General features: G+C 43.2%; 1 pseudogene; it reads left to right on the forward strand.

The window, feature by feature from the left end:
* The first annotated feature begins 3,073 nt into the window (after positions 1 to 3,073).
* On the forward strand, positions 3,074 to 3,191 carry LOC126089725 (5S ribosomal RNA; annotated as a pseudogene).
* Positions 3,192 to 7,958: the final 4,767 nt, after the last annotated feature.

Consider the following 7,958-nt stretch of genomic DNA (forward strand, 5'->3'; position numbering starts at 1 on the left):
GGTGTGGGGAGCGATCTCCTACACTGGCCGTACACCACTGGTGATCGTCGAGGGGACACTGAATAGTGCACGGTACATCCAAACCGTCATCGAACCCATCGTTCTACCATTCCTAGACCGGCAAGGGAACTTGCTGTTCCAACAGGACAATACACGTCCGCATTTATCCCGTGCCACCCAACGTGCTCTAGAAGGTGTAAGTCAACTACCCTGGCCAGCAAGATCTCCGGATCTGTCCCCCATTGAGCATGTTTGGGACTGGATGAAGCGTCGTCTCACGCGGTCTGCACGTCCAGCACGAACGCTGGTCCAACTGAGGCGCCAGGTGGAAATGGCATGGCAAGCCGTTCCACAGGACTACATCCAGCATCTCTACGATCGTCTCCATGGGAGAATAGCAGCCTGCATTGCTGCGAAAGGTGGATATACACTGTACTAGTGCCGACATTGTGCATGCTCTGTTGCCTGTGTCTATGTGCCTGTGGTTCTGTCAGTGTTATCATGTGATGTATCTGACCCCAGGAATGTGTCAATAAAGTTTCCCCTCCCTGGGACAATGAATTCACGGTGTTCTTATTTCAATTTCCAGGAGTGTAAGTGCCGCCCCTGACAGCCCTGGCCGGGCATTAGTGCTCAGATCGGCTCAGTACACAGACGTTAGTGGATAGGATTCGCAGAACAGTGTTAGTGACGTGTGTCAACTTGCAGGAACATTGCATCTAGCCAAACACTCTGAATTACATTGCATGTAGCCCAAGTTAGGTATTGTTAAATCTGATTCATTGAAATAAAACTACCAATGTTATTTGCTTGAATTGTAGTGTAGCATTTCGAGCATTCAAAATCTCTTAGGCACCCTATATGAGACGAGTGCACAAGACCCAACAGTTAACAATGTCAAAAGCCTTATGTAAGTCTACAAATGCGTATGTTGCCTTTCCATAACCAGTCTTCTGATGGAAGTTGTAGGTCAGTTTTGCCCCGCGTGTTCCCACATTTCTCCAGAATCCAAAATGATCTCCCCCGATGTCGGCTTTTACAAGTTTATCCATTCTTCTGTAAATAACTCGTGTTAGTACCTTGCAGTCATAACTTGTTAAACTCGTAGTTCGGTATTCTTCACATTGCAATAGCATATCTCCTATCTCAACTTCATCTACATTTCTATAATATTGCCTTGAATTTCGTTTCCCTTTATAACCCCTCTATATCCTCACCTTTCCGCTTTCCGTTTTCGCTTAGTACTGGCTTTCCATCTAAGTTTTTGATATTCATACAGTTGTTTCTCAGTTCTCCAAGGTCTCTTCAATTTTCCTATACGCGTCATCTGTCCTTCCGCTTCTTATATATTTTTCTATGTTTTTGCACTAGCTGGGGTACCCGGCTTCGCTCAAAAAAATGGTTCAAATGGCTCTGAGCACTATGGGACTTAACATCTGTGGTCATCAGTCCCCTAGAACTTAGAACTACTTAAACCTACCTAACCTAAGGACATCACACACATCCATGCCCGAGGCAGGATTCGAACCTACGGCCGTAGCGGTCGCGCGATTCCGGACTGCAGCGCCTAGAACCGCTCGTCCACAGCGGCCGGCTGCTTCGCTCAGGGAATTGATATGAAATTGTGTGGTAGCTGGAATAAAAGGATAAACTTTAAAGTTTAAGAGGTAAAAATTTTGTTAAAGAATAAGAGGTAAAAGTTGTTAAAAACTATTCTCACTGTTTACAATACTTGTTTATAAACAACATTTTTCATTTTGTTATCCGGGATATGTTTCTAAATCTTTTTTGGATTTTCTGCTCGCGAGCAAGCTACGTATAGTTGACAGTGAAAGAAGCAGGAGTCTTCGAGATTGATTCAGCAATATTTTATAGTTTGTCCTTGTGCTTTGTTAATTGTAAAACTGTAGGGTAATTTGATTGGAAATTGCAGTCTGTTAAATTGGAATGGCAGTTCAGGAGAGATCAGTGGTATTCTGGGAATAAATAGTTTGTGTCCTTTCTACCTTCCAGTCATAAGTTCGGCTTCGATGATGTTATTCGATAGCTGTTTGGCGATCATCCTTGTTCCATCACATAGTTTTGGTGAGTTGAGATTTCTGAGGAGTATGATCGGAGATGCAATTTTAAGTCGAAGCATTGCTGATGCTTGCAAAGAGTTTAGAATTTGTGTAGGGAACTTCACACTTTCTTCAACGTTTACCATCGTGTAGATCGACTTGATTATTCGCTCTTCACCTAGAATTTTCTTAAAAGTTGGTATCGTCGACAATAATATTTTCAGTTACCAAAATTGCCCTTTCAAATAGCCAGTCCGAACTGACACAGTAGTGAACAGTTTTTGGATAAATTTGGTCGATGAGTTGATTTTTCAGGAGTGGCTACGTTGTAGAAATCGCTGTTGAGTTTAATGGGGCCGGTCTTCTGTCAGTACCTTTGCCTGTTTGTAAATATGTTGAGCAAAATGTCCTGTTGTTTTGTCTTTCGATAGTTCGGCTCTCTTGTTTATGGTTAGTCGTGGTATTTGTATGTGTAGCCACAGATGTGATTTTTTTAAAGCATGCGTTGATCTCGTCTGCTGGTGTTGACTTCGGGATAACTGGAAGTGCTTGTCGAAAATCTCCTGAGAGTACGAGCAGAGCTCATCCCGTCTCTTCAAAGTTTCCTCGCAAGTCTTGTAATGTTCTGTCCATGGTTTAGAGTGATTTTTTATGTGCCACTGTACATTCGTCCCAGAAGATAACTTTAATTTGCTTTAGGAGTTCAGCCCGTCCAGATGCTCTTGAGATTTTACATACCAGAAATTTTCTTCGGCTATATTCAGCGGTAGTTGTAGGGCGGAATGGGCAGTTCTTCCTAGTTCTATAATTGGGCTGCAATGCCGGATGATGCTAGTGCAAGTTCGATGTGTTTTTTAGCATGTATTTCCGCCAGCAATAGATTTATTAGAAACTTTTTCCCGGTGCCGCCTGTTGCGCGCAAGTAAATAATTCCACCAGTGTTGTTATGGATCCGGTCCATGATAACGTTGTAAATTTTCTTTTGATTGTCGTTGGGGAGTGGTTTATTGCGAGCCAACGGCCTTGCCGCAGTGGTAACACCGGTTCCCTTCAGATCACCGAAATTCAGCGCTGTTGGGCTGGGCTAGCACTTGGATGGGTGACCATCCGGTCTGCCGAGCGCCGTTGGCAAAGGGTCCTTGTGAGGCAAACTGAAGACAAATAGCGGCTCCGGTCTCTTAAGCTGACATACGGCCGGGATAGAGGTGTGCTGACCACATGCCCCTCCATATCCGCATCCATTGATGCCTTTGGGCTGAGGATCATAGGCAGCCGGTTAGTAGCGTTGAGCCTTCGTGACCTGTTCGGGCGAAGTTTAGTTTTTTTTAGAGTGGTTTGCTGTGAGGAATATATTGAAGTAGTTCGTTGAAGTTGTAGGTTTTTTCCTTTGTAATTTCGAAGTTTAGCACACTGGCAGCATCTTTTTGTCTGGTGCTTGCATCCCAAGTTGTACTTACGTCTGGTTGTTTATTGATAAGCATTTATCTTCTAGGCGAATGAGTGTTTCATTAAAGATGTCGTCGTTGACTTCGATAATCAGCTCAAATGAGCTTGTCGGAGTTGGTACAGTGTATCACCAGTCATACTCCCTTTGAAGGAGTCCCATAGCTGCTTTGGATTCGATGGGTTACATAGTGTTAGAATTATGGCGAATTAAGTTTCTTGTTTGCTCAGCTAAGTCTGCGAGTGAGGTTTTCTGTAGTGTTAATTCCCAGTGGTTGTCGGTTTCCAGTAGTGCAAAGCGTCGGGATGCTTCTCTGTACCTCTGACATTGGTAACTGTCAACAGTCTTCAGATCTGTGAAACTTGTATGTCTCCGTATTTCGTGTAGCAACATCCATAGATTGAAACATTCGGCTTTGTTCGGATGTACGGTGTACACTCGGCCAGTTTTCATGATTCGTGAGTGATCTTTTGCTGGATTTCCTTGGTTTCGTCCTGAAAGATTTTTCTCGTTGTGTTCCTCGTCTGATAGATGGCGACGTCGATATATAGTAATGTTTCCGCGAATGGATCCGTTTGGTACATTTGGTAAAAAGCTGTCAGTGTTGTGTTCTGAGGTGGTTCGCTTGCAATTTTTCTGGCGATGTCTTTTGTGAAGTAAAATCTCGGTCCATTCTCCAAATGCACTGCTGGATGTTGCACAGTTCGTTCGCGTTCGTGTATGGGAAAACCGAAAATCCGCCACGTTGCTTCGTTGCTGTTGATGTATCTTCCCACGAGGACCTCGTCATTTCTGTTTTGTTGTTTCGCTGTCTTTGGCTATTTGAAATACTGCCATGCCATGCCTTTTTTTCACATACTTACAGACATATTTGATGGATTTCACTGATTTGCAGTATTCTACGACTGGGTGTTCTTCGAACATTTTGGAAAGTAGTGTGTTATATGGTAATACCCAATGCTTAGCTATTTCCAGTTCATCGGTGCCTCGTATTCGTATTTTTGCTGTGAAGTCACCGTTTTTGGGTGAACGTCTTTCTGTATTTGGGATAGCCAACAACTCCGGTTTTTGTGACGTCCAAGTATGGTTTTGGCTATTTTTTGTTGTTGTTGTTGTTGTTGTATATTTTCCATCACTCATGCACGGTGGATTGGGGTTTATGGTCCGCATGGGCCGCGAATCATGTTTTTCACTACTATCTCGTACAGTTCCGGATCCTCTTGTGGACTGCGAAATTCAGTTTGCATGGTTTTGCCGATATCCGTGGCATGAATTCTGTCGTGTAGCCATTTGACATTGTGTGAGTGAGGCAGCTCTTGTTCTTGCCATTCGATTGTGTACATCCAGCATCTAACGGATCCAAAGGCGTGATATTTTGTGATGACTTTTATAAATCTCATTCATTTTTGACGGAAAATTCGGGCTGTTGTGTCATGTAGATGGATGGGGGTTTGTCCGTATCTTACTTGCTCTTTGATTTCTGGCCACGAGGACTTGCATGTGAATGTTACGAAGAGCTCAGGTCGTCCATATTTTCTTATATAAGTCAAATTACAATAATTTACGTAATTATTCCTAATAAATTTATTATATTATTTAATCTTTCTTTATTATCATCTAAAAGAAATATTAAATGAAAGAATGCATCTTCGGTGTATTTGTGCATGTGTCTCGGAATTCCTATGTATGAGGATGGTAAGATTATCAATGTTCCAATGTCGTCAATCTTCATCATGTATGAATGTCGTCCGGCCCCGGTAGCTGAATGGTCAGCGTGACGAATTGTCAATCCTCTGGGCCCGGGTTCGATTCCCGACTGGGTCGGGGAATTTTCTCCGCCCAGGAACCGGGTGTTATGCTGTCATCATCATCATCCTGTCATCCTCATCAACTGCAGGTCGCCGAAGTGGCGTCAAATTGAAAGACCAGTACCTGGCGAACGGCCTGCCCGACTGGGGGCCCTAGCCATACAATTAAATAAAATTTATGAATGCCTATCGAAGGTGGATGTGTTCTTCCGTGCATAGTTTCTTCTGATTCAATCTTACGTAAAGCATTTGTTCCGCTTCTATTTTTGCGTACATTTCAACCGGTCATTTCTGGTATAAACGGCAAGTGTTGAGAATGTAATTGTATGTTTCATTGTCTCTAATCATTAATTGGTAAGTACAGAACTCCTTGGAAGGTAGTTTTTTTTGTATGATTCTACGCCTGTTCATGATAGATTTGTTTCACATTAAAATGGAATCCGTCCTCTTCGTGCAAAAATATTAATGGATGTTGGAGGGCACCGTACGGACGGTGTGTCTCTGCAGTGCCGCGCGGAGTGACCGCGCGGTTTGAGGCTCCATGTCACGGATTGAGCGGCCCCTCCCGCCGGAGGTTCAAGTTCTCCCTCGGGCATGGGTGTGTCTGTTATTCTTAGCATAAGTTAGTTGAAGTTAGTTTAAATAGTGTGTCAGTCTACGGACCGAACACCTCAGCAGTTTGGTCTCTTCGGAATTCACACACATTTGAACATTTTTTGTCTCTGCAGTGCGTTGTAGCCCTTCTCTTATTCTTTGTACGATTATGTCACGGCTTGTGTTTTCATTATCCACTTCGTCTATCTGTGGCGCGCCGCGCGGGATTAGCCGAGCGGTCTGAGGCATTGCAGTCATGGACTGTGCGGCTGGTCCCGGCTGAGGTTCGAGTCCTCCCTCTGGCATGGGTGTGTGTGTTTGTCCTTAGGATAATTTAGGTTAAGTAGTGTGTAAGCTTAGGGACTGATGTCCTTAGCAGTTAAGTCCCATAAGATTTCACACATACACATATCTGAGGCCCATTACATCGACCTTCGAGTTCTTTAGGTGGTCTTTTGTCGACTCGAATTATAACTTATAGTAATCAGAAATCATATGCTCTAGTGCTGCTTTGAATATGTGAATCGGCTCATTGTATTTGCGTAAGATCCTATGCACGTCTTGGACTACTTCTCGCCTCAATCCACTGATATTTGTGTATCGTTGATCAATTTCTGTGTCTTCCTTCTCGACGAAATATACCTGCAGAAATTTATGGTCTTGGTTTCGTAGTGGTAGTAATGATACCATGTTGTGATAGATTTGTTCTTGTATGAAAAGGCTTTTGACACTGTACCACACAAGCGGCTCGTAGTGAAACTGCGTGCTTATGGAACATCGTCTCAGTTATGTGACTGGATTTGTGATTTCCTGTCAGACATGTCACATTTCCTAGTAACTGACGGAAAGTCACCGTGTAAAACAGAAGTCATTTCTGGCGTTCCCCAAGGTAGTGTTATAGGCCCTTTGCTGTTCCTTATCCACATAAACGATTTGGGAGACAATCTGAGCAGCCGTCTTCGGTTGTTTGCAGATGACGCTGTCATTTATCGACTAATAAAGTCATCAGAAGATCAAAATAAATTGCAAAACGATTTGGAAAAAAATGTCTGAATGGTGCGAAAAGTGGCAGTTGTCCCTAAATAACGAAAAGTGTGAGGTCATCCACATCAGTGCTAAAAGGAACTAGTTAAACTTCGGTTACACGATAAATCAGTCTAACCTAAAAGTCGTAAATTGAACTAAATACCTCGGTATTACAATTACGAACAACTTAAATTGGAAGGAACTCATAGAAAATGTTGTGGGGAAGGCTAACCAGTGACTGCGTTTTATTGGCGGGACACTTAGAAAATGTAACATGCCTACTAAGGAGACTGCCTACACTACGCTTGTACGTCCTCTTTTAGAATACTGCTGCGCGGTGTGGGATCCTTACCAGATAGGACTGACGAAGTACATCGAAAAAGTTCAAAGAAAGGCAGCACGTTTTGTATTATCGCGAAATATGGGTGAGAGTGTCACAGAAATGATACAGGATTTGAGCTAGACATCATTAAAAGTGTAAGTAGGCTGTTTATGTTTTCTTATTGGCGACGTTACGTAGCGCTCTGTATGAAAATCACTGGCTGTGCTGTGTGCAGTCTGTGGCTAGTTTGCATTGTTGTCTGCCATTGTAGTGTTGGGCAGCTGGATGTGAACAGCGCGTAGCGTTGCGCAGTTGGAGCCTGGAGGTGAGCCGCCAGCAGTGGTGGATGTGGGGAGAGAAATGGCGGAGTTTTGAAATTTGTAAAAATGGGTGCCATGAACTGCTGTACATATTATGACTTTTGATGACTATTAAGGTAAATACATTGTTTGTTCTCTATTAAAATCTTTCATTTGCTAACTATGCCTACTAGTAGTTAGTGCCTTCCATAGTTTGAATCTGTTACTTAGCTGGCAGTAGTGGCGCTCGCTATATTGCTGTAGCTTGAGTAACGAAGAGGTAAGTGATTTGTGAAAGGTACAGGTTAATGTTAGTCAGGGCCATTCTTTTGTAGGGATTTTTGAAAGTCAGATTGCGTTGCGCTAAAAATATTGTGTGTCACTTTACTGAATATTTGAGTACGT

Source organism: Schistocerca cancellata, chromosome 6 (assembly GCF_023864275.1).
Source record: "Schistocerca cancellata isolate TAMUIC-IGC-003103 chromosome 6, iqSchCanc2.1, whole genome shotgun sequence".
NCBI classification, from domain to species: Eukaryota; Metazoa; Arthropoda; class Insecta; order Orthoptera; family Acrididae; genus Schistocerca; species Schistocerca cancellata.